This window comes from Leptonychotes weddellii, chromosome 9 (assembly GCF_054177405.1).
Source record: "Leptonychotes weddellii isolate Sample4059 chromosome 9, ASM5417740v2, whole genome shotgun sequence".
In the NCBI taxonomy this organism is placed as follows: domain Eukaryota; kingdom Metazoa; phylum Chordata; class Mammalia; order Carnivora; family Phocidae; genus Leptonychotes; species Leptonychotes weddellii.
In genome coordinates, this window is record NC_138377.1 from 112,720,436 (window position 1) to 112,747,737 (window position 27,302).

The 27,302-nt window shown below is 39.4% G+C and overlaps 1 long non-coding RNA gene across 5 annotated transcripts in view; it reads left to right on the forward strand.

Annotated features, from left to right (window-relative positions):
• Positions 1 to 27,302, forward strand: part of LOC115937664 (uncharacterized) — a 72,469-nt gene that overhangs the window by 6,253 nt on the left and 38,914 nt on the right. For 2 of the 5 annotated variants that reach the window (XR_014148758.1, XR_014148756.1), the window contains exons 1-2: positions 4,158 to 6,616; positions 18,414 to 18,513. This is a non-coding gene — a long non-coding RNA (uncharacterized LOC115937664). The other 3 variants (XR_014148754.1, XR_014148755.1, XR_014148757.1) reach the window with 3 other exon arrangements.

Sequence of the window (27,302 nt, forward strand, 5' to 3'; positions counted from 1 at the left end):
ATCTGCTGCCTGTTGGGTCCCTGCTGGAGGAGCAGGGGCCCGACTGTGTCGCGGATCACGGTTTATGGCAACCCCGAGCTGAGACCCGCGCCTGGGCTCCCTCTCTGCAGCCGGCTTCCCTGCTCCGGTTCCTGGGAGCTCTGCCGCACTCAGGCACCCCCGGTCTTTCTGTGACCCCGAGGGTCCTGAGACCACACTGTCCCACAAGGGTTCCACCCCCTGCTTAGCCACCGGAGCGACGTCCCTCAGCGGAGCCAACTTCTAAAAGTTCCGATTTTGTGCTCTGTGGCTCTATCACTTGCCAGAAGCGGCCGACGGAGGCCCCTCCCCAGCCGTCTATCCTCCCAAATATCGCCTCGGATTCACTTCTCCGCACGTCCTACCTTCCAGAAAGTGGTCGCTTTTCTGTTCAGAGAGTTGTTGCTATTCTTTTCTCTGATCTCCTGTTGAGTTTGTAGGTGTTCAGAATGGTTTGATCCCCATCCAGCTGAATTCCTGAGACCAGACGAAATCCAGGTCTCCTACTCCTCTGCCATCTTGTTCCGCCCCCCCAGATTTGGAGCTATTAATAATAATTTTGTACACACCCTTCTGTAAGTCTCTGCATAATTATCTCCCCTAAGGTAGAAACCCTACAGTGTGATTGCTGGGTCAAAGGACATGTCATTTTTAATTTAAATGGATACTGCCAGATTGCCCTCCAAAAAGATTATAGTCTCATTATCAGTGCATGGAATCACTTTTTTTATCTTGCCAACCATGCATAAAAACAGCCTAAAATTTTTGCCAATCAGTTGGGTGGGAAGGGGTATTTCATTGGTGTTTTTTTTTTTTTTTTAAAGATTTTATTTATTTATTTGACAGAGAGAGACACAGCGAAAGAGGGAACACAAGCAGGGGGAGTGGGAGAGGGAGAAGCAGGCTTCCCGTGGAGCAGGGAGCCCAATGTGGGGGCTCGATCCCAGGACCCTGGGACCATGACCTGAGCCGAAGGCAGACGCTTAACGACTGAGCCACCCAGGTGCCCCTCATTGGGGTTTAAATGTACTTTTGTATGAATCTGAATGAGATTGAGCATATTTTCATGGGCCATGTTAATCTATAAAATGGTACTTCATCTTTCTTGCTCTTTTGAAGGTACTCCCTTTACCATGATTATGAAAACTTTACCAATAGTTTCTCCTTTTGTTAATTTTTTTACCTTAAGCTCCTTAAATTTTGAGTATCTTGTGAAGAAAGTATTTAATCATTTATAGCTAATTCCTCCAACATAATTTATTGTAATTTATATCTTTTTCTCACTGCATGGAATATTCATTTTTATCACATAACGAATTGATAGAAATCCATCAGTCTTTTTTTTTTTTTTAATTGTTCTCCCTTATACTGTCCTATTGTCTGTTCCTGCACCAAAACATTTTTTTTCACTTCGGGTTTTTCTGTAGTAAGTTCTGATAACTAGTGGAGCAAATAATCACCTCATTTCTATCCTTTTACACATTTTATTTTGGCTATTTTTATGCATTTTATCTTCCTGAAGATATTTAGGACTAACTTGTCAGGTTTTCATCGAAAAACCTGGATATTTGATTGGAATAACATTGGGAAAAGTTTGGATTTATCAGTTAAGTTTGTAGAGAATTAGCATTTATAAATATTAAGTTTTCACATCCAAGAGCTTATGTGTTCTTCAACAAAATTTTCTTTTTCTTCATATGGGTCTCACACATTTCTGGTGAGGTTTATTTTATATATTTTCCCTGCTATTTTGACGTACATGGGATTCCCCCCCGCCCCGGACATTTTCAGATTGGTTTCTGCTAGTGTATAGGAAGATTATTGTTTGTATGCTCCTGCACCTCAGCACTCAGTGGACTCTCTCCATCTGTTAGATTATGGGGCTCATGAAGCCCTCTCAGGTTTTTTCAAGGGTCAAGTAGATCCCAGGCAAATGGTGTTAATAAGGCATAAGAGTATAAAAATAATAAATCCTTTCACAGATTCCAAGAGTCAACTTCTCTGTGTCCTTTGGACCTCTTGAGTTATAAGGGAGCACAGCATCAGGCAAGGCAGGAAGCCTTCTAGCTCCCCACATCACACGTCAAGATGGCGGATCCCTTGGTCTTTGGCATTGGCTCCGGGGCTACAAGCTGCTGAGTGGGGCTTACTGTGTGATGGATGTTCAAAGGCATGTGGAGAGCAGATCTCTGCCTCGGGTGAAGGCCACCGGGGCAGAGAAAAGAGTAGGGGCTTTTGTTCTTAGGTTCAAACCCTACTACTATCACTTGCTCTATATAATTGAGGAAGGAACTAAGTTCTCTGGGCTTCAGATGTTAATGCCTTCTTTGCTGTCTGTGCATCTCTCATGTTAAATGGAGCTTTTTATGAGGTGCCTGGTATTCAGTAAGTGCCCAGTGAATGGTGGCCCTTGTTATTCTTAAGATGATGGCGGTGGAGAAGGACTTTGAGTCTGACAAGCCTGCTTTTGAGCCCTGGCTCTGCTACATCCTGATGGCATGACGGTGGACAAGCTATTTGGATTTCTTAAGCTCCGGTTTCCTCAAAGTTGGTCTGGTGACAATTTAAGGATTCAGTGAGAATATGTAGGTGTTAGTTCTCTGTGAACTGCCATATTTCATGTAGTGGTAGCTGGTGATGTCATTTCTGTCATTCTTCCTTCTAGGGGCAAGATAAAAAGTTCCCATTGAGATGCTGAGAAATATATTTTATTAGCTCACATTAAAGTCACATTTCTAATTATAATCTTTAGAGGGAGCTTCAAATAACATTTGTGTCCTGTGAAGAATGTTAAGATTTTGAATGACTGGATTTATGTGTGTTTTAAATATGTCCTCAACTAGCTTTTCCCCATAAATATATGGAATAAGGATCCCAGGTAATGATCTAAACTGTGTGCTCAAATCCTAGTGTCTAACTGCTCTCACAAACCTGAGCAACACAGGACACTGCTTTTCAAAGGCGTAACGAGACCAACTTACAACGTTGATTTTGTACCTCAAGCCACACCACCATGGATTACTTTGAGAAACAATGAAGACCTCTCAGTTGCTTGGGCCCAATATATTTTGAGTCTCATTAGCAGAGTTGAAATAATCCATTTCATTTATTCATTGCACTTAGGCTAGCATGGAGAGAGGTAGTTCAATTATTGTTAATAAAGAAAATCAATTGATTATCACAAGTTTTGAGTTGGAGTCAGAAGGTTTTTTTGTTTTTTGTTTTTTGTTTTTTTAGGTGGGGAGGAACAGAGGGAGAGAGGGAGAGAGAGAGAATCTTAAGCAGGCTCCATGCCTAGCACAGAGCCCAATGTGGGTCTTGATCTCCACATCCCTGAGATGGTGACATGAACCAAAATCAAAAGTTGGATGCTTAACTAACTGAGCTACCCAGGCGCCCCTGGAATCAGAATTTAAAATTGGACAAGGTGGGTTGGGGTGTGAGAGCTAACATTTCATTGAAGGAAACCTTATTTGCAGAGGCACTGTTTCTATAGAATCTGCAACCAAACAGTGGCTGATGTGCACATTCTAGAGGACAAGCCAGATGCTAACCAGCCCCCAAGATGTGGCCACCATGTATCCATCTATCCTTGAAAAAAAAAAATGAGCGCTTTGTAGTCATTAGAAGTAATGAATGTTTCCAAGTGGAGCTTTAAGACTGCCAATTAGATAATTCATCACACTTTTTGCCAGTACCCACAAGCTTTAAATTTGCTGCTCAATGATTTTCAAAGAAGTAACTTACCTTAAGGGTTGACTGGAATAATCACCTCTTCAAATGCATATGGAAATGAGATGCACAAGTGGACCAGGGCTTGATTCACAGGCAAGCAGCTTGGAGATACTGACTCTTGTTTACTAAACACAGTGTGGCTCACCTGATTTTTCACACCGACAGGTGGTGAAAGGCTCTGTGAGTGAGGTCAGAGGCACGTCCCCACCCTGCTTGTGGAAGACCTTTGTCACTGATGGAGAGGTGAAGATTGGCAGTTCATTGGAAGGTGTTTGTTAAACTTGGGTTTTAATAGTGTGCGTTTTTTCCCCCAGGTCTCATGTTTAGGACAGAAACAGGATTGTACCCGAGGGAAAGGATATGAGTAGAAGACATTCATCTCATCTTGCTCAGGTTTGGGCACACCTGCTTCTTGTACACAGAAGAAGCTGAGAGGGACAGGGGAAAGCAGAGTAGGGATCACTGCTTAGCCCAGATCCAGTTCAGGGCAAGAGCACCCTAGATCAGTGGTTCTGAAGTCAGGATGCACTTTAGAATCACTTAGAGAGCTTTAAAAAAATACAGATGCTTGTGGGGGGAAGCCTGTCAGTTAAGCGTCTGACCCTTGGTTTCAGCTCAGGTCATGATCTTGGGGTCCTGGGATCAATCCCCCTATTGGGCTTGGGGAGTTTGCTTGTCCCTCTCCTTCTGCTCCTCCCCCTGTGTGTTCTCTCTCTCTCTGGAATAAATAAAAGCTTAAAAAAAAAATACAGGTGCTTGGGCTCCACTCAGATCAGTTCAACCATAGCCTCTGACCTGGACACTAGTGTTTATTTATTTTTTATTTTTATTTTTATTTTTTAAAGATTTTATTTATTTATTTGAGAGAGCGAGAGAGAGAGAGAGAAGGAGCAGGATGAGGGGCAGAGGGACAAGCAGACTCCCCGCTGAGGAGGGAGCCCGACATGGGGCTCGATCCCAGGACCCTGAGATCATGCATGACCTGAGCCAAAGTCAGATGCTTAACTGCCTGAGCCACCCAGGTGTCCCTGGACACTAGTGTTTATTATGAGCTCTCTGGTTACTTCCAGCTTAAAATAGCACATCTGGAGTAAGGACTATTCATTGTCTCAAAGATGAGTTAGTTCTCATTGATCCCAACCAATGGGAAGCAAACCGGTAATCCTTACTTGTTCAGACAATGGTACTGTGAAGGTTTAAAGTTATAGATTCAAAGAAAAAATAAAAATGTGTGGAAGGTGACAGGTGTGAGTTCTTAACCTGAGATCATAGGGGTTCCATCACCCCCTGAAACTGCATGCCAAGCTTTGAGCAAATGTAGGTCTCTATATTTGAGGAATGGGGTGACAGGGGGAAAGGGTTCATCCCCTTTAGAGGATTCCCAAAGGAAGCCACAGACAGCAAATATTTTAGGAACTGCTGAGGGGAAAAAACACCTTCATGAAATTCATGCCCACACAAAGACACACACATACAGTTTTGAAGAAAGAAAACTTATAGGTGGGAGGGTCCTGAGTGCTCCCCCAAACTTTCACTGTTCTCCCACTGTTCCCTACGCTAACTCCATGGTCACCAGTTCCTGGTGCCTGTGAGAGCTCCCACCTAACAATTCTGACCCCGTGAAAATCACCTTTCCTTGATATACCTTAGCACAGTGGAGTGATTGCAATCTTCTTAAAACTACAAATGATGAAACAGAACAAATAATTAAGATGATCAACCAATGAAGGAAATGATAGCAGGTCAGATGGAGAATCTCTCTCTCTCTCCCTCTTTTTTGAAAATTTCAGATGGAGAGTCTTTTAATTCTTACTATGCTCATGCTCCAAATTTCTGTCTCACTTCCCATATATCTTAACTGGCTTCCCCCCAACCCTCCATCTCCTCTTGGCCCAGGACCCTCTTACTTCTGGCTACATGGGAACATTCTCATGAGCCAATGTCCCTGGCAGATCAGTAAGAGATTGTTGCAGTTTCTAAAATGTGGGACATGCTTCATGCCTTCAGCACCTTTCAACTTCAGTCTGTTTTCAAAGCAAAAATGGAAAAGCGGTTTGAACTCACCCGCTAAATCCTACCAGTTGATAAGGAAATCCTAGCAGAACTTCTTAAACTGAAAGGGGCATTTGAATCCCAAGGCTATCTTGCTAAAGATTCTGATTCCCTCTGAGAATCGCTGTACGTGGCAAGATCCTAAAGGAGTCTGTTGCAGATGACTCCGAGGTTGGGACCCTTTGGCACTGTCTGCCACCGGGCTGGGGATTTGACAGAGCAGGTGACAGTCCTTGTTTCAAGTTATCAGCCCTGCTTCCCCCTAGAACACTCCGTAGTTGCTGCAGCTGTGTCATTATGGTGGGCTCTGTGCTTTCCCTACCATTGCTGATCTCATGCCTTCCGTTAGCTCAGGAAGATGGCCTTGTCCCTACCATCAAGGGACAGCTCCCATTGCAGCGCTGCCTTCAGTCTGCTGGAGAGCTGATCTTGGCAGATCCTTGCAAGCTCCTCCCCTCTGCTGATTGGATGGGTTTGGAGACTTATTGCTGCCCCAGTCCGAGCAGTATGACCAGAGCCCTGGTGTCCCACGAGCATCAGTCTGCCCCCAAGCAGGCACTTGGTCTTTTTGTCTGCTGGGTCTGGAGCCCAGGCTGGAAACCTAGATGTGGTCTCGCCTCCCTTCTCCCGAGGTCTGCTGCTGAAACTGCTGGTCCAGCCCAGATGGAGCATGAAGGTGAGATGCTGACCACATGGGATGATGGAACCGAGACTCTGAGACACAACACCTTGCCCCATTTTGCCAGACGGCTGCCCCTGGGGCTGATGCCAATCCCCCCGGCACCAGTATTAACTCTGCTGCTTTGATGTGGTGAGTCAGACGTCCCTGGGTCTTGCTGTGCCAGCCCTGGAAGCTGCTGGTGTGTTCAGTGGTTGCTATTATTAGTAGTACTAGTAGTAATAAAAAAGAAGTCACAATTAGCATTTATTCAATGCTCCCTACGCTGTAAGCACTGGACTCAGCATATCACAATTGTTGTTACATTTAATCCTCCAAAGAACCCTATGAGATCGTTTCTTTTTTTTGGGCACAATTTCCCCCATGGGGAAACCGAAGCCCAGAAAGGTTAAGTTACTTGTCCAAGGTCACTCAGATAGTAAGAAGCAGAGTGAGATGGGAAGTCACAGTCTTCAGACTAAAAGCCCCTGCTTCTAACCACTATGACGCCCTGTCTCTGCTGCCAAGTGCCAAGCCTGTCCCTGATTGACAACTGCTAGAACTTCAACGTAAAAACAAAGCAAAAAAAAAAAAAAAACCAAAAAAACAAATTAAAAAAACACCGAAACGCTAGTGAGTTTCTTTTGGAAGCTGCCAAACGTCATCTGATCCTGCAGCATTTGTGCTCTGGGCTCTGCATAAACAAAGTTCTCCAAAGTTTGTGGGCACGCTTTCTGCATATAGATGGCTGCTCGCCGTTTAAATACCCCAGAAGGGAGTTGATACCTTCTGTCATCCCTGATTGGTGCAGGGAATTAGTAAGGAAACATGACCAGCAGTCGGTGGAAATCATGAAGAATTTCATGCCCAGTGATTGTAAAACTATATATAAATATAGTTTTAATTTATTTAAATAAATATATAAAAACAATAGATGAGCTAATAGGACCTCGGCCCGGAGCCGCCATATGTCAGTGGAAGGCAGGAGCCGTGGGACAGTTGCCTTCCTAGCCTGAATAAGAATATTTGGTCCAATTGCCAAGAACTTTGGCCTCTCTTGGCATGGGAGAGCCCTGGCATACTGCAGCCGTGCCACATGGAAATGCTGCTGGACAGTTCAGCCTTTGCCAAAAAATAACACGCCAGAATGGTTTCTATAGCGTTGGTTGCTACTGCTTTGCATCTGCATTGCATTTGTCCTTACGGATGTTGCAAAAGTTTCTAAGTACTTTCTGCATGCCAGTTATCATCTGAGGGATCTCTCGGGGCTTTGTGTATGGCATCTTCTGGTCCCTCCTTTTGCAAGGGACACTGGTGCCTGGGAGGAGCACTAATGAGACTGTGCAGCCCCAGGCTGAGTGCTGACAGCGGTTCTCTGGCTGGGTTCTTTGGTGGTGAGCAATAGAAACCAACTCCGGCTGATTCCAGAAGGAAAGAATGGGTGCTTATTGGAAAGCATATGGTAGGTTTACAAAAGGAAAACCCGAGGAAGCAGACACAGGACAGGAGAGGACATAGACAAGCTCAAGAAATCTAGACATCAGGACCTAAAGCTCTGCCTTTCAAACTGCTCATTGTTGGGATGAAGCCATTCATTCTTCCTCTTGAGTTAGCCAGTCGAGATTCTTGGGGTGGGGAGCATTTGACCTTCTTTACTTCAGTCAAGAGGCCACTTTGGGGGCTAAGGAGGGGAAACATCTTGACTGATCATTCTGTTGTGGTAGCTGATTGCCAAAGGGGCCTCAATTATCCCCCTCCTATTAATTATCTCCCTCCTATTATCCATGCCCCCCCTTTTTCAGTAGGCTCTATGCCCCATGTTGGTCATGAGTTCATGACCCCGACATCAAGAGTCACGCACTCTGCAGACTGAGCCAGCCAGGCATATCCCTGACCCTTTAACAAACATGACTTTGCAGCTTGTTCCATCAAGGGGAGGTGTTTGTGTCCCCACCCTTGAACTTGGACTGGCCCAGTGACTTGCTTTGGCAAGAGCAGGTGGCATGCTTTGAAGTGAGGCTCAGGGGGCTCAGAAGCTTCTGCTCCCTTTCCTGGAAGCTTGTCAGTCCCTGAGAGTGAATCCTGGCTAGCATGATGGAAGATGAGAGGCGTGGCATGGAAGTGAGTTGTCCCAGCTGAGGTCATCTTAGCCAGGGTATCCACTATCTGCTATCGTGCATCAGATTATTCCCCAAACTAGTGGCTTAAAACAACAATGGACGTTGATTACCTCACACAGCTTCTGAAGTCAGGAATCCAGCTGGAGCTTAGAGGAAGTTCTGGCCTGAGCTTTCAGATTAGATGCAGGCTGGGCCTGGAGTCTTCTGAGGCTGGAGGATTCACTTCCAAGGTGACCCCCTCCATGGCTGGCGACTTGGTGTTGCTTGTTGGCTGGAGGCCTCTGTTACTCTCCAGGATAGCCTCTCTCCACAGGCAACAAGACGGCTGCCCCTCCCCTCCCGCCCCTCCCCACTTCAGAGCAAGCAATCCAAGAGGGCAAGCTGGAAGTGGCAGGGCCTTTGAGGACCTAGCCTCAGAAGCCTCCTGCCTTTACTGCTCTGACACCTTCTGCTTATTAGAAATGAGTCACTAGGTTTGGCCCATATTCAAAGGAAGGGGGATTAGGTTTCACCTTTTGAAAGGAAGAATGTGGAAGAATTTTCAGACACATCTTAAAACCACCCCAAAGAGCAAGCCCCCAGTAACCCCTCCAGCTGACCACAGATTCCTAGGTAAGCCCCCAGCGTCAGCCAGCCCAGCCCACATCCGCAGAACTTGCCAGCTAACCTGCAGACCCATGGACAAAATCAGTGCATGTTTTAAATCACTAGGTTTTGCCATGGTTGGCTAGATAGCAGGACTTAATTAAGATACCTACTGAGACTGTGTGCAGTGAGGGAAGGCTAATTTTCTTTTCTTTTAAGATTTTATTTATTTATTTGAGAGAGAGAATGAGTACAAGCAGGGGCAGAGGGAGAGGGAGAAGCAGACTCCCCATTGAGCTGGGAGCCCAATGTGGGGCTTGATCTCAGGACTTAAGCAGACACTTAACCATCTGAGCCACCCGGGTGCCCCAAGGGAAGGCTAATTTTCTAAAGGAGGGTTAGGATGCTACCAGGCACAGAGATCTGCTAAAATACTTGTCTTTACAGAACCTTGACAGTTTTTTTTTTTTTTTAGATTTATTTATTTTAGAGAAAAAGAGAGTACATGCACACACAAATGGGGGTGGGGAGGAGCAGTGGGAGAGGGAGAGAATCCCAAGCCGACTCTGCGCTGAGCACGGATCCTGACACAGGGCTCAATCTCCTGACCCTGAGATCATGACCTGAGCCAAAACCAAGAGTCAGATGCTTAGCCAACTGAACCACCCAGGCACTCCAAACCTTGACAGTTCTATAAAGGCATGGCACAGATAGATGTCATAGTGTGAAACAATCATAGCAGTAGAAGCATTTCAAGGTCCAGAGTTATCACAGATTATAGGCTCCCAGAACATAAAGGTCATGTTTACCTTGAGTAGCCCTGCAAAGTAGACCACAGTGTAGATACTCAGTGACTGACTCTTAATACAGGAAGAGGATGGTTGACACTGGAGGTCCTTCCTAAGAGTTAACCATCTGAGCATGGTTTTAAAAGTGCAATAGGAATTTCTGAATTACTCAGTAGTAATTACTGAATTATTCAGAGGGCTTTGAATATGCAACACCTTGGAGGTGTGGAGCAGTGTGGCATAATTTAGAAACTAGTGGTGTGGAATTCCTAGAACGTGAGGTCCAAAGACACACTGGTGGAAAACGAGTATAAGGAGGTAGGAAAGGGACAGAGTGTCAAAAGCTTTCCATGTAGTTGGTCATTCATCCTTGTGTTCCCAGGACAGTGTGAGTTGATGTATGCTGTCCAGGTGTAAGTATTAATAGGGCTCCCTTTCACTGTCAAAAAAGTCCTGGTTTGGGCAATAAATTCTATGGTCAGTGTGATCCTGTGCTGTGATGAGAAGAACCAGTGTCCACAGGTTAATCAGTGACTGGGCTTTTCGCTCTACAATGAAACAATGAAAAGACATAATGTTTTTTGAGTTGAGAACGCTTTTGTGAGAAAAATAAGAATCAAGGAAATTCTTTTTTCTAATACTTTATTTATTTATTTGAGAGAGAGAGAGAGAGATCACGAGCAGGGGGAAGGGTAGAGGGAGAAGCAGACTCCCTGCTGAGCAGGGAGCCTGATGCGGAGCTCGATCCCAGGACTCTAGGATCATGACCTGAGCTGAAGGCAGATGTTTAACTGACTAAGCCACCCAGGCGCCCTCAAGGAAATTATTTCTAGTGAGTGATTGCCAAGGCAAGACTTTCAAAAAAGGCTTCTTAACCCTGTTTTCCACGAGATTGTATTTTAATGTTTTATATGGGTCCTGTTTGTTAGGAATGTGAACTTAATTTTTAATATGAACTGACAATTTTCTTTTACTATATGTACCAATTAAGGACTTTTATGACAGGACTATTGTTTGGAAAAGTTGTGTAAAATAATTAGATTTTTTTTTTTTTCTGATCAGAGAAAATAGTCATGGAAGAAACTTCATTGTTTTTCTTTTTCTACATACTATTTAATTACAAAAGTAATGCTCCTGATAAGGACTCAAGTGATACAGAGATTTACTATAAAAATTATTATTCAATTCCCTCCTGATTTTCAATCAATCCCACTGAGTTAGCTAATGTACTTTCTTACCTACAAAGTTATCAGGATATTGTCATATGTTTTACTGAAATATTCTATAGTTTTATTAATAATGTTATGTTTGGGCATTTAAATATGGGTAAAATTTTTGGATATGATGTGAGATAAGAATTCAATTTTGCTTTCTTATTAGACACTTTTAATCACTAATTTGAAATGCCTTTCTATATTCCCATAAATATATGCTTAGCTTTGGGATTTATCTTGTGTCCCATTAATCTATGTACATATTTTTGCATTTTTACACTACTGTTTCTATTTCTATGGCTTTGTATTATGTTTTAGTATTTGATAAGATAAGGTCTTTCTTATTGTTCTTGTTTGTCAAAAAATCCTTATTGATTTTTGTGCATTATTTTTTTCTTTCAAGTGATTTTAGAATCAGGTTATCATGTTCCAGTTTTAAAAATTCCTTGTGGGGCACAGGGGATTTTTAGGGCGGTGAAACATTCTGTGTGATAATGTGCTGATGGACATTATATATTATATATTATGAATTCATGAAAACCAAAACAAAAATAAACTGTACAGTACAAAGAGTGAATCTCAATGTAAACTGTGGACTTCAGTTAATAATGATGATCAGTATTGGTTCATCACTTGCAGTTAAGTATACCACACCCATGCATGATGGTAATAATAGGGAAACTGGGGGCAGGGGAAAAGGAATATATGGGAACTCTCCACTTTCTACTAGTTTTTCTGTAATTCTGAAACTCCTCTAAAAAATGAAGTCTGTTAATTTTTTGGGGGGCTGCCCTGATTAATTTGTGGGGAATTGGCATCTTTAAAATATAAAGTCTTGGCATCCTAGAACATTAGTTCAGGTCTTCTTGGATATCCTTCCTTCAAGTACGTCTTCCGCTTTTTCATTTTATTTATTCCTAGGCATTTTACAACTTTGTTGCAATAGTGAAAAATATAGCTCTTATTTCTACTATGTATTCCTATTGGCTGTCTCTGTGATTTAAGAAAGATGGCATTTTTTAAAGTGTAATTTAAAGTAGTTTATTACTATATATTATGTTATTAGTTCACTTCATTACTCACTAATTCTACATTGTTCCAAAATCAAAACTCTTTTAAAATAGTTATCATGAATTTTCTTTTTATGTCTTATCTCTAGTGTTGCATTAAACAGTGTGTAGGCGTTTGTACCAAAGACCAAAATGTTTTCTACATTGATTGCAAAGAACTTTTAAGCCTGTCTTTCCAGGGACTTTAAGTAAAGATTTTTAACTCTGAGAACAGCAGTTTTGTGATGAGCTACAAGAGAATTCACATTATTTGTCAACAATGGTATTGCTTATGCACTTCCTTTCAGTCCACAGTTACTAAATAGGGTACAATTACAGTCTGGCATTCATGATTCAACTCCAAATCACAGTGCTACTTAGACAACTAAGTGATTATATAACAATACTTTTGAATATGCCAGAGGAATTTCAACACACTTCCTGAATGCTAAATAAGTTCTTTCACATATGCAGGTAGGTTAGTCATATACTTAGATTATGTTTTCCATTGTTAAATCAAAGATTTTAATTTCGCTTCTTCATCTTGGTCAGATGTTTTTATGGTTATTATTTATCCATAAGTTTCCTATATCATTTTTACACTTACAGTTATTTAAAGTGTATCTTAAAATTTAGATTGATACATTACCCCTAAATTTCAGAGTAAAATTAAAGCAGAGAATAAAGATAGAAGGGCAGATCTAATCCAATCCAATATTATTCCATTTTTATCCCTTTTGCTAGCTTATTGGTTTTATAAAATACATTTTTACTTACATAGTCTATTTTCAAGTGATAATGTACCAATTAATTTATAGTTAAAGACACTTAAGCTAATATACTTCCATTTATCTCCCTGTAGCCTTTGTGTTATTGTTGTAATATATTTTACTTCTGTATATGTTGTAAACACTACACTACGTTGTTATCATTTTTGTTTTAAATAATCAATTATCAGGATGCTTGGTTGACTCATTAGGGGATGTGACTCTTGATCTCAGGATCATGAGTTCAGGCCCCACGTTGGGCATGGAGTCTACTTAAAAAAAAAAAAGTAACAAACAAATAACCAATTATCTTTTAAACAAAGAAAAACACCTGCTTACCCATGTAGTCATAGTTTATAGTGTTTTCATTCCTTTATATAGATCTATATTTCCAAATGGTATCATTTTCCCTCTGCTAGAAGCACTTCCTTTAGCATATTTTGTAGTAAGGGCCTGCTGGTAGTAAATTCTTTAGCTATCATAACTCCAAGAAAGTTCTTATTTTGACTTTGGTTTTGAAGGTGGTTTCACTGGATTAGAACTCTAAGTTGCCAGTGTTTTCTTTTACTACTTTACAGCTATTGCTCCACTGTCTCATTGCTTGCATTGTTTCTTGTCATCCTTACCTTTGAGCCACTATACATCACATGTCATTTCCCTCTGATTGATTTTAAGATTTTTCTCTTTATCAGTGGTTTTGAGGTGTTGACTATGATGTAGGTTTCATTGACCTTCCTGGATCAGTGAGTTTAGACTTTATGACAAATTTGTAAAAATTTCAACCATTATTCTTTTCAATTTTTTTGAAAGATTTTATTTATTTATTTGAGAGAGAGAGAGCATAGATGGAGGGGAAGAAGAGGAGGGAGAGAATCTCAAGCAGACTCCAAGCTGAGCACAGAGTCCAACGCAGGGCCCAATCTCATGACCCCGAGATCATGACCTGAGACGAAACCAAGAGGTGGTTGCTTAACTAACTGAGTCACCCAGGTGCCTCTCAAATATTTTTTGCTACCTGTCCCCACTGCCCTTCTGGAACTATAATTACAGGTATATTAGGCTGACTGAAATTGTCCCATGGCTCACTGAGGCTCTGTTCATTTTTGAATCTTCCTTTTTTACTTTGTTTCATTTTGGTTAGTTTCTTTTTTTTAATGTCTTCATGTTCACTAATCTTTTCCCCTGCAATGTCTAACCTGCAGTTAATGCCATCTAGTGTATTTTTTTAGCTTATACATTATGGTTCTCATCTCTTGGTCTTTGATTTGGATCTTCTTTATATCTTCTGTATCTGTGTTATTTTTCAAGCATATGGAATACAGGTATAATAAATGTTTTAACGTCTTTGCTAATTTTAATATCCATGTTAGTTCTGGGTCAGTTTAAGTTGAATTTTTTCCATATTATAGGTTGTACTTTGCCCCTCTTTGCATGCATGGCAATTTTATTAGATATTAGATGGTATAAATTTTACATTTTTTGAATGCAGGATATTTTTGTATTCCAATAGATCTTCTTGAACTTTAGAATGGAATGCAATTATTAGGAAGGAATTTGATTGTCACATCTTCATGATTTGTTAAGACAGACTGAAGCAGTGCTCAGTCTATGGCTAATTATTTCCCTACCACAGAGGTAAAGCCTTCTGAGTATTTTGCCTAATGCCTTGTGAATCAGGAGGTTTTCCAATTTGGCTAGTGGGAACAGACATTGTTTCCAGTCTTCTGTGAATCAGAGCCCTGTTACCTGTAATACTTCCAGGTGATTCTTTCCCCAGCCTTAAGTAGTTTCTTTGCACACATGCACTGATTAGTACTCAGCTGAATCCTTGAGGGAGAGCCTCAGCAGATTCCCATAGTTGTATCTCTGTCCTGCTCTCTTCTCTCTGTTACACCATTCTATAGACACTAGCCACCTTGGTCTCCCCAGACTCTTAACATTGTCTCCTCAAATCAGTAAGTCTGCCGTTTCCCCGCTCTATGAATTAGAAACTCTCTTCAGTCAGTAAGCTGCAAAAATCACAGGGCTTTCATTGCTGGTGAGAGTGTAAATTTATGCAAGCGTTTTGTGAAACAATTTGTTATTGATTTTTAAAATTGAAGGTGTGTATAATCTACAACTTAGGGATATACTCAAAGCACTGAAATGTGTTCAAGAGCATTCACAGCAGCAATGTTTATGATAGCAAAGTTTTAAAAACAAGCCAAGGTCCATTGATAGGAAAATGAATGAATTGTGGTATATTCATACCACAGAATCCTGGGTAACAATGAAAATGAGTTCAGGGCAGCTTTATATATCTCAATATGGACAAGTGTCATCACAATGTTAAAGTAAAAAGCAAATTGTGGTAAAAACACAGCATCGTACCATTTGTATGAAGTTCAGAGGCATAAAAAATATGAAATATATTGTCTAGGGGTTCACTTTGATGGCAAACAAAATGATGCACACAAATTTTGGAAGACTAGTCGCCCCTGAGAGACAATGGATGAGAGGAAGGGGAGCTGGCATAGAGAGGAAGAGCGTACCACATATCGGGTTGGGGGGCTTCAAAAGTATTGCTAATGTTCTATTAACTTTTGTGGAGGGTTTATGAGTATTTTACAACTATTTTTATGCCTTATGCCTTTATATTATTTACTTGTTAGTATGTATGAAGTATTTCATAATAATAATAAAAAAATTTTGCATTCACACTAGTTATATAGGTAACAGAATTTTAATTGTTTAAGCTAATCTTATTCAGCCTTCTAAAAGAGCTGTCCTCAAAACTATAATTTATTCAAATGCATTATAAACTAATTGAATTTTAAGATGGTGTTTGGAGGTCTCTAGTTCTTGAAAATGATTGTGCCTTTTGTAAAGGTACCTTATGAACAACGAATTAAAATATTTTACTCTATTTATACTGTTCCTTTCGTCCTTTTCTTGACTTTTGACTGGTTGATCAAAGTTTCTTTGTTCTCTTTTACCCGTAATAATTTGGAATTTCTAATCTTGTTTCTAGGCATTGAGATAATTCTTTTAGACTTTAGTTTTTAGAGTAGATTTATTTATTTATTTTGTTTCTAGAGTAGTTTTAGATTCACAGCAAAATCAAGAGAAAGGTACAGAGGTTTTCTATATACTCCTGCCTCCACACATGCATAGCTTCCCCATTATCAACATCCCACACCAGGAAGGTGCATTTATCACAATAGATGAACTTACATTGACACATCATAATCACCAAAAGTCTATAGTTCGCACTAAGGTTCACTCTTGGTGTTGTATATTCTTTTTTTTTTTTTTTAAAGTTTTATTTATTTGACAGACAGAGACAGTGAGAGAGGGAACACAAGCAGGGGGAATGGGAGAGGGAGAAGCAGGCTTCCTGCTGAGCAGGGAGCCCTATGTGGGGCTCGATCCCAGGACGCTGGGATCATGACCTGAGCCGAAGGCAGATGCTTAACAACTGAGCCACCCAGGCGCCCCTTGGTGTTGTATATTCTATGAGTTTGGGCAGTTGTGTAATGACATGTATCCACTGTTACAGTATCATATAGAGTAGTGTCACTGCCCTAAAAATCCTTTGTGTTCCACCTGATCTTCCTTTCCCCTCTGACCACTGATCTTTTTACTGTCTTCACAGTTTTGCCTTTTTCAGAATGTAATCTTTTCAGATTGGCTTCTTTCACTTAGTGATATGCATTTACATTTCCTCCATCTCTTTTCATGGCTTGATAGCTCATTTCATTTTAGTGCTAGAAAATATTTCATTGTCTGGATGTGCCACATACTATCTATCCGGTCACCTACTGGAGGACATCTTGGTTGCTTCCAAGTCTGGGCAATTATGAATAAAGCTCCTATAAACATCCGTGTGCAGATTTTTGTGTGGACTTAGTATTCAACTCCTTTGGCCAAATACCAAGGAGTATGATTGCTGGATGGTGTAGTAAGAGCATGTTTAGTTTGTGAGAAACCATCAAACTGTCTTCCAAAGCGGTTGTACCATTTTGTATTCCCACCAGAAATGAATGAAAGTTCCTGTTGCTCTGCATCCTCACCAGTATTTGGTGTTGTCAGTGTTCTGGGTTTTGGCCATTCTAATAGGTGTGCAGAGGTATCTTATTGTTTTAATTTTCATTTCCCTAATGACATATGGTGTAGAACATCTTTCCATATGGTTTTACCATCTCTATGTTCTTTGGTTTGGTTCATTTTTTAAGTTTTTGGCCCATTTTTTATCAGATTGTTTATGTTCTTTTATTTATTTTTTATTTTTTTATTATGTTATGTTAATCACCACACATTACATCACTAGTTTTTGATGTAGCATTCCATGATTCATTGTTTGCATATAACACCCAGTGCTCCATTCAGTATGTGCCCTCTTTAATACCCATCACCAGGCTAACCCATCCCCCCACCCGCCTCCCCTCTAGAACCCTCAGTTTGTTTCTCAGAGTCCATAGTCTCTCATGGTTCATCTCCCCCTCTGATTTCCCCCCCTTCATTTTTCCCTTCCTGCTATCTTCTTCTTTCTTTTTTTTTAACATATAATGTATGATTTGTTTTAGAGGTACTAGTCTGTGATTCAACAGTCTTACACAATTCACAGTGCTCACCATAGCACATACCGTCCCCAGCGTCTATCACCCAGCCACCCTATCCCTCCAACCCCCGACCACTCCAGCAACCCTCAGTTTGTTTTCTGAGATTAAGAATTCCTCATATCAGTGAGGTCATATGAAACATGTCTTTCTCTGATTGACTTATTTCGCTCAGCATAATACCCTCCAGTTCCATCCATGCCATTGCAAATGGCAAGATTTCATTCCTTTTGATGGCTGCATAATATTCCATTGTATATATATACAACATCTTCTTTATCCATTCATCTGTTGATGGACATCTTGGCTCTTCCCATAGTTTGACTATTGTGGACATTGCTGCTATAAACATCGGGGTGCACGTACCCCTTCAGATCCCTACATTTGTATCTTTGGGGTAAATACCCAGTAGTGTAATTGCTGGGTCGTATGGTAGCTCTATTTTCAATTTTTAGGTTGTTTATGTTCTTTTTGTTGAGTATGAACAGTTTTTTGTATGTTTTGAAAAATCCTTTATCAGATGTGTCTTTTATAAATATTTTCTCCCACCATGTGACTTGTCTTCTCATTCTCTGGGACACTGTCTTTCATAGAGCAGTTTTTAATTTTAATGGACTCCAACTTATTTCTTCCATGGATTGTGCCTTTGGTACTATATCTAAAAAGTCATCACCAAACCCAAGGTCGTCTAGATTTTCTCCCATGTTTTTTTCTAGGAGTTTTATAGTTTTGTGTTTTACATGTAAGTCTCTGATCTATTTTAAGTTAATTTTGGTGAAGGGTGTAAAGTCAGTGTCTAGATTAATCTTCTTCTTTTTATTTTTTTAAGGTGGATGTCCAGCTATTCCATCACCATTTGTTGAAAAGACTATCTTTTCTCTGTCGCATTGTCTCTGCTTCTTTGACAAAGATCAGTTCAGTATATTTATGTGAGTATATTTCTGGGCTATCTATTCTGTTCCATTGATTTACTTGTCTATTATTTTGCCAATACCACACCATACTGATTACACTATGTTTATAGTAAGTCTTGAAGTTGGATAATGTTAGATCTTCAGCTTTGTTCTTCAATAGCTGGCTATTCTGGGTTCAGTGGCTGGCTATTCAATAGCTGGCTATTCTGCTTCTCCATATAAACTTTAGAATCAGTTTTTCAATATACCTGAAATAATTTGCTGAGATTTTGATTGGCATTGTGTTGAATCTATAATTAGAGTTGGGAATAATTAACATCTTGACAATATTGAATCTTCCTATCCATGAACCTGGATTATCTTTCCATTTACTTAGGTATTCCTTGATTTTGTTCATTAGAGTTTTGTAATTTTCCTAATGCAGCTCTTGTATGTGTTTTGTTAGATTTATACCTAAGTATTTCATTTTTGGGAGGTGCTATTAAAATGGTATTTTGTTTTTCATTTTACATTCCATTTGTTCATTGCTGGTATATAGGAAAGTGATGGACTTTTGTATATCAAACTTATATCCTACAACTCTGCTATAATCACTTATTAGCTCTCAGAGTTTAAGATCAATTTAAAAAGATAAAGTATAATATACGTATAGAAAATTACTCAGATCAAAAGTGTGCAGCATGATGAGTTTTCAAAAAGATAGCACACTGTGTATCAGCATCTTAGAATGTTCCTTGTTCTTTTCAGTCACTTTTCCTTCCCAAAAGGTACGCCTACATTTTGGTATTTTTGAGCCTATGGCTTTCTGTCACATTAGTATCTATACTTTCTGATGAAAATAAAATCTTTGCATTTCTAAACATTTTTTTTGTACTCCTCCGCTTCCCAAGACCCAGGTTTGATAATATCTGTAATTTTAAAAATCATTATTTTAGCTCCAGATTGTTAAAAAAAATTTTTAAACTTTTATTTTTAAAATTTAATTTTCTATTTTTGAAATTTAAAATCTATATTTATTTAATTGTATTGTTTATAAAAGTATCTGTTCTGAGCAGTTGCATTAAACTCTAGAAATGCATTGTCACCCTTGTTTTGATGTAGTTCTAGGGTTTGCCCGTTGCTTTTACCTCTAGTGTTTTTTATATCCAGGATTTTTCTCTTTTTTGGATATAGACATAATTTTTAATTGGCTGGAATATATAAATGAGAAATATTCTTTTTCAGAAAAGACAAATTTGGAGGTATATTTTATGAATCCTTGTACAACTAAAGAAATGCTTAGTTGGTCTTCATGTGCAAAGATAATATGGCTTAAAGGATTCTGGGTTCACAGTATTTTCTTCAGAACAATGTAGATATTTCTTCATTGTGTTTTAGTATTGAGCATTTTATGATAAATTCAGCATATGTTTCTCTTTCCTTTTTAATAAAATTGTTTTATCTTTCTAAAAGTTCTTAGTAGTATTTTTTTTTAGAATTAACTTTTGAATTCAGAAATAATAGCAGGATATATCTAGTAATATGCAACTACTTTCAGTATTCCTTTTTAGTGTTTAGGTGGCACTTTAGTTCTGAGAGCTCAAGTCTTTCTCAAATAATTTATATTACATTTGTCTTTTGCTTTACATTGTCAAATTGGGCTTTTATTTTTCAATTTGATTTCATTTTTAGATTTTATTGATTATTTATTTGTTTGTTTGTTTATTTATTTATAGTGTGCTGTAGTGAGCAGGGGGAGGGGAAGAGGGAGAGGGAGAATCCCAGGAAGACTCTGCGCTGAGTGCAGAGCCTGATGTGGGGCTCGATCCCATGACCCTGAGATCATGCCCTGAGCTGAAATCAAGAGTCGGATGCTTAATTGACCGAGCCACCCAGGTGCCCCTCGAACTGGGCTTTTAAATTACTATTTGGAGGTTGACTGTATATACATTTTGTTGTCCTGTGCCCCACTGTGTTTTATATTGTGCTAATCATATTTTTATTTGTCTAAGAATTTTTTTTTTTTACTTTCTAATTGTCCCTCTTTACCAGCCTACTCTTATTATATGAATGCCAGAATACCTTCAGTGTCATAAGAAATATTCAGATTTTTGGCCACATTTTCTTCTCTTCCCTTTGTCAATGATGTTTCTTTTGGGGACCATTTGTTTTGCTTTTATGGGGTGACTTCTCACTTTTATGCCATTATTTTTTAAATTTCTGGTGATTTTTGGTTATCTATATATGTGTGTGTATATGTGTATATATATGTGTATCTAAATATATTTATATGTGTATATGCATATATATACACACATATAAATGTCTAGAATAGTTGACATTAGTTGCTGCTGTTAGAGCTTTTTTTTTTTTTTTAAAGATTTTATTTATTTATTTGACAACAGAGAGAGACACAGCGAGAGAGGGAACACAAGCAGGGGGAGTGGGAGAGGGAGAAGCAGGCTTCCCGCGGAGCAGGGAGCCCGATGCGGGGCTTGATTCCAGGACCCTGGGATCAGGACCTGAGCTAAAGGCAGATGCTTAATGACTGAGCCACCCAGGCGCCCTGTAGCGTTTTTCTAGCCATAAATGGGAATGTTATCTGCAGAGTTCTACTGGGATGAGGAGATGGGGGCCAGCTTCTTTTAGGATGTATAGACTCACATCCACTGTGGCGGCCTGGAGTTGCCTGGGAGCAGCCCCATTTCTCTTTTGGCTTTAATGTCCATACCAGGAGCCCACCGAGAGCCCACAGTTTGCTCCTGCTCCCTGAACCGGCTGACTTAGCACTTGAAGATTGGGGGGCTTTTTTGTAAAAATTATTATTCACTGCTTCAGCCACACCCTTTTTTATCTGGAGTAGGTCACAACTCACTTTGGTCTCAACCTCGGTTCTGTCCCACTTGTTTTGGGTCCTATAGATAATTTCCAATGTTGCTGGTCTTCTGGCAGAAAAGTTCTTAGGTTTTTTACTGCTTCTATCAATTAATCCTTGCTTTTATTTTGCTTTTGTCACCTCAGTGAGATTTTTGGAGGACAAATTGGTCCTTTTTTAATCCATATTGAATGAGATCCTCTTTGATCAGTTTTAACCAAATCCAACTAACTGGGACAAACTTAACCTAGTATGATTTGTCTGATGAAACAACAATGCCTATCTGATAAACATGCTTTGACAACTTGGAAATACAGCAAGACTGACCTTTTCTAATACCCATCATGTGACAACAGGATCTTTATTACGTGCTTTAGTATCACTCAGCTCTGGGTACAAAAGATATTCAGTCTGCAGTCTTGGTCTTACCCAGTCACTGAGCGTAGAAGACCAAAGCCGGCTAGCTCAGGAACTTGAAGCAGACCAATCATCTGGCATAGCCAAGAATTATTCTCCTGCCTCAAATTTTGGGTCAGTCTTTGAAGTTCAGGTTCCTCACTCAGCTCTGCTGAAATTCATCCTGCTTGAATGAGGTCCTCAATCCATGACTGACCCTTGATAGGTGACTTTCTTGAGCGGCTTTGAAGCTATCCCAGTAATTCCAGCTGCTGCCTGGGATCATGTCCTAATCCAGAGAAATGCTTGAGCAGAAAGCTCCTTCTGTTTGGCATTGATTCCCTGTCCAGAAGCTTCAGACACTCTGACCTGGCTATTCGGGCTGGTTCATTGGACATTGAATAGAACTTCTACACACAGTCGTTTGCTTGCTAACTACTTTATTTGGCGGTCAAATTCTACTTCTACACCACAGACTCAACCTTTGCCCCACAAAATCCCACGTACTTTGATAGCCCATTGCTGAGGGAGAAGCGAAGTCTCTTGATTTAGGCAATTTTATGGTAGTATTCAGGGGGTAGTTTCAATTTTAACAATGTTCCTAATGGTCAAGAATGGTTATCTATGGGTGTTAGTGTTGTCAAAGATTATCTTTCTTCTCTTAAATCTGCAATAAGAATGGGCTATCTTTTAAAGAAAATAAAAGGCTCATGTTACTTTGAATTATTATTGTCAATAATTAAATCTCTACCTAGAATGGAATGCAAGGACCCTAAAAGATGATGTAACAGTTGAAGGAAGCAGTTTTGAGATTGAGAATCAGTAACCTCGGTTGCCTCCCTGCCTGTCACTTCTCTCCGGAGACTCCCAGGCCTGTCTTTCTAAAGAAAATTGTTAGAACTGGATAAATGGAAGCCCCGTGTCATTAGCGGAGGGTAGAAATTTAATGTGCTATACACAGTTTTAGTGACTGTGGGGTTTACTATCTATGTTTCAGTGGTAGAAATGTTTAAATATTTAAATTCTTGACTTTGATAAGTTGATTAATAATGTATAGTCTATTTACATTTCTGAAGGTCTGTTCTACCTCCGAATCACAGTATCTGATGAATAGTTAATATTTAAAGCTTTTTATTCTTCCCCTGCTCCTGGGCTGGTGTCACTGGAGTTCTGGACCATAGTTGGGGCAATATGAATTTCGGCAAATTTCACACTTGAATCTCGAGGCTAGGCTGATGAATTTGGTCAAGGCACTTAATAGTTCCAAGCTTCTGGAACTGACAGTGAGGACAATAGTATGACCCCTAATAATGAAGGGAGTAATACCTCCTTCACAGGGTCAGGATGAAGAGAGTAGGGTCTGGAGTTATACTGCTTGAGTTTGGATCCCCACTGAATGTCTAGCTGTGTAACTTGTTAACGTCACTCATCTCTCCCCAGGTCAGTTTCCTCATACATAAATTGAAAACAATAATGATATCTTCCTCATAGGGTTGTGATGAAACATATAGGCATATTATGTTTTATTTCAGAGTTTAGCACATTATAAATATTCTGTAAATTTAAAGGTATTCTTGTCTTTGAGGGTCTTGCAGTCACTACTAACTCTGATCTTGTAAGTCAGAAGCAGTCATAGGCAATATGCAAACAAATGGGCATGGCTGGATTTGGACTACAATAGGCTTGGTTTAGGCCATGGGCTGATACATATAACCATTTTATTTATAAATTAGGACATTTTGCTTTTGTAGACTTACCTTAAGCCTTCTGCTTCTTTTTCATATATTTTATGGACTCGGATTTCTAGGATGGTATTATTCAGTGATGCCAATAAGTGGGAATTCTTGGCTCTTTCCTGATTTTATGGGGATTCATTAGAAAGTTTGATACTAAGAATGACATCATCTTTGGATTTAAAAAGTTTCTCTCTGTTCCCGCTTTGCCAAAAGCACTTATACTAAATAAATGTTTATATTTACAACTTTTCTGCATCTGTTGAGACGATCATATCATTTTAGTCTCTAGGTTGATTGATTTTATAATTTGAAATATCTTTGCCTTAGTAATATAAGTCCAACTCATTAATGATGTGTTAGTTTTATACACTGTTGATTTGACTTGGCACTATTTTGTTATTGTTGCATTTATGCTTATAAATGATTTGGGCCTTTGTCTTTTTGCACTGCCCTTGACTGGTTTCAGAATAGGGTTATAATAGGATCAAAAAGTGAGTTGGAGAGCTTTCTCTATTTCTTTATTCTGAAAAATATTGGTAAAAAAATAGTTTTGGGCTCTGTGCAGTTAAAATTATCTTGTGAAATTGATTGAGGAAGAGTTTTTAGACTGCTGATTCAGATTACTTAATAGCTGCTGGCTTTTTCACAATTTATTTGTTTTTGAGTCATTTTGGTGATTAAAATATTTGGGGGGAATTTGGCATTTCAACATTATTTTCAAATGGATTGGTACAAAATTGTTTATAGTGGTAACTTATAACTTATCTGTAGTCATGGGGGCGCCCAGCTGACTCAGTCAATGGAGCGTGCAACTCTTGATCTCAGAATTGTGAGTTCAAGCCCCACATCAGCGGTAGAGATTACATAAAAAAATAAAAATCTTAAAAAAAAAAATAATTTATCTATAGCTATGTTTCTTTTCCATTTCTGATTATGCTAATTTGTGGCTTCTCTATTCCCTCTTGATCAGTCTTGCTAGAGATTTATAAATAATACTCACTAGGAAGGAACTAGATCTTGATTTTGTTGTTTTTCTTCATTTTTTATTTTAAAGAAAGTAACTTTACTCTTATGCTTAGTCCCTTTCTACTACCTTATTTGAATTTGTTTTCTTCCTCTTTTAATGTTGCTTTGGTTGGACATTTCATTCACTTACTTTCAATCTTTTAAAATGCTTATTAAGGAGGCACCATGGTGGCTCAGACAGTTAAGCCTCTGACTCTTGATTTCGGCTCAAATCATGATCTCAGCGTGGTGAGATTGAGTCCTGCATCCAGGTCCATGCTGCACGTGGAGCCTGCTTAAGATTCTCTCTCTCTCCCTCCGCCCCTCCCCCCTCCATCTCTCTTGCTCTCTTTCTCTTCCCCACTAAAAATAGAATAAATAAAATAAAATAAAATAAAATAAAGTCTTCCTAAGGCTGTAACATTTCCTCAAAGTACTCATTTAGCTGTATCCTACAAGTTTGATATTTGCTATCATTTAGTTATACATATTTAATAATGTCTTATAATTTAGGAATGTGTTTTTTAGTCCCCATTGTATGGTGGTATTTTAGGACTTTTGCAGTAAAGTTTGAATATTATTGCATCATGATTAGATAATATCTTCATTGTATCAAATTTGGAACTGCGTTGAGACTTCCTATGCAATCCTGGTAAGTTAAAAACATCAGTCCTATGTGTCATGTATTCTTTGGGGTGTCGGGGTAGTAGGGGGTGAAGGATTGGGGAATTCAGGTGCTGGCAGGTTGAAAGATGCTGTGGGTGTGGGCGCATCGAGGAAGCAAGCCTGCGTGTGTTTGTCAGTCGTCTTTAGCTTTCTCATTTGTCAGCCTATCAATGTTTATGATGCAGGTTTCTGTAGTATACCGTATTGCATTTTTACATTCTATACCTTGGCATCAGGTATGTATTTTACTTAAGGACAGTTTACAAATCAAAACAGAAACTTGCAATAAACTCCCTTTACAGTTGTGGTTATAAGAAGCCTCAAATTCCTTAGGGCTTGATTGATAAAACATGGCATTTCTCCTATTCCTACGATAATGTTCAGCAAACTTTATGACAGAGGGAAGCAGCTGGTAAAGTGGGTTCACAGAAAGGTGAAGGTAATATAGCCATGAAAAACAAGAGCATAATGATTTTAAAAGGGATAATAGTTGTAACAACACCATTAACCTTTTGCTTCAAATTATTGAATGTGTGGTCTTCTTTAGGGGTCTAATCAAAGGTTTTTCCATAACTGCAGTGTGGGAAAAAGAAGAAACAATGTAGAAGTTGCTGTAATTTTTTCCCTTCAAATTATTCTTTTCCCTAATGCATTAAGAAATCAAGACCATTGCTGGGCTTGGACTTACTTTGAAAATGTATATAATTTGCTTTAAAGTGGAGAGAATGTTAAAGGATATATAGATAGAGAGATATAGATAGAGAATATCTATAGGGTATTATATGTGTGTATGTGTATATATTATCTCTCTGTGTATAATATATCCATATAGTAGACCTGGTGGTAAGAACAAACACCACTGCTGAGAGAGAAAGACATTTTTATGAAGCTTAAGCATAGAACAATATTTCCTATTCTAGGTTTATAAATCCATTTGGGATTTCGTATGCCATTTGGGTGATAGTTTAATTTAGTGGAAATCAGAATCAGTCTCTTTTTAGACTTTGTGATTTTACAGCTGCTGGAGGTTGCATGCGTGCAGCAAGGGTGAAATTAATTGCAGAGTGAATGGATCGAAGAAAGCCAGATAATGTAAACATTAGTGGGACTAATTTAGATGAAAAACTACGATAACAGAATTTTTGTTGAGGGAAAAGAGAATTATGGAGACTGGCGTCTCTTTAGCTGGTGTCAAGGGTCACACGGATGTTCTTGGACTAGAGAGGTTTTGAGAACCTCTCGAAATAGTATGCACAGTTTTGTAAGAAGATACCTGTGTGAATTGTTTTGGGAGAAGGTCTGTAGGGTTCAGCAACTTCTCAAGGTTATGGAGGTAATGGATCTCTAACCCCTATAAAGTTAAAAACAAGTGATCTAGATTTTTCTTTTTGTATTTACCTTGTTGCCTGGTAACTGCTACATTTTCTGCTTCTAGAAGTTTCTGTAGCTAGAGTCTTGAGATTTGGTGCTTCCCTGCTCTCTCCTCTTCCGGAAGAGGCTATTACATGTCTTCTTTGGCCACCTTCTCAGAGTCTTGAACTTACGGGGAATTTTCTTTCCAAACCCAACTTTGGAATACATGGTCCAACAAGTAAGAGAGCACTTGGAAGTTAAAGAAGATGCAGGAAGACGGAATAGTGAGGCGATCTGGTCCGTCTTGGAAAATCTATGGCAAGGCTCCGATATATGCTTGAGTTCCTCAACTTTGTGTGTACGAAATACGATCCAAATATAGTTGGCCTACTGTTAAGGCCTTTGCTCATTTGTTTTTTAAAAAAATTGAATGCAAATATTGCATCTCAAACCCTATTTGTTTTATAGGTGACTCCTATTTAACTCTTACATTTATCTCTCTATATTTTATTCCATTTTGTGACCTGGGTTTAGTTTTCAACTTTAGGATGTTATTGTCCTTCTTGTTCTGGGTTTTATTGAGAACCTGGGAAAAGGTACAGAGCTTTTCCTTGGAGATATGCTCATTCTGACATTTGGGGCATATAATTGGAGAGCTTCCATAAATCCTGCAAAAAGTGTGGGTCCCAGAGGAAGAACTCTCGGTTTAGACTCTGCTCATTTCTTGCCTGGTTGTACTGCCTTTGACCTGGGTACCTCCAGCCCAGTTTCTACAGCGGTCTTTTTCAAAGGCC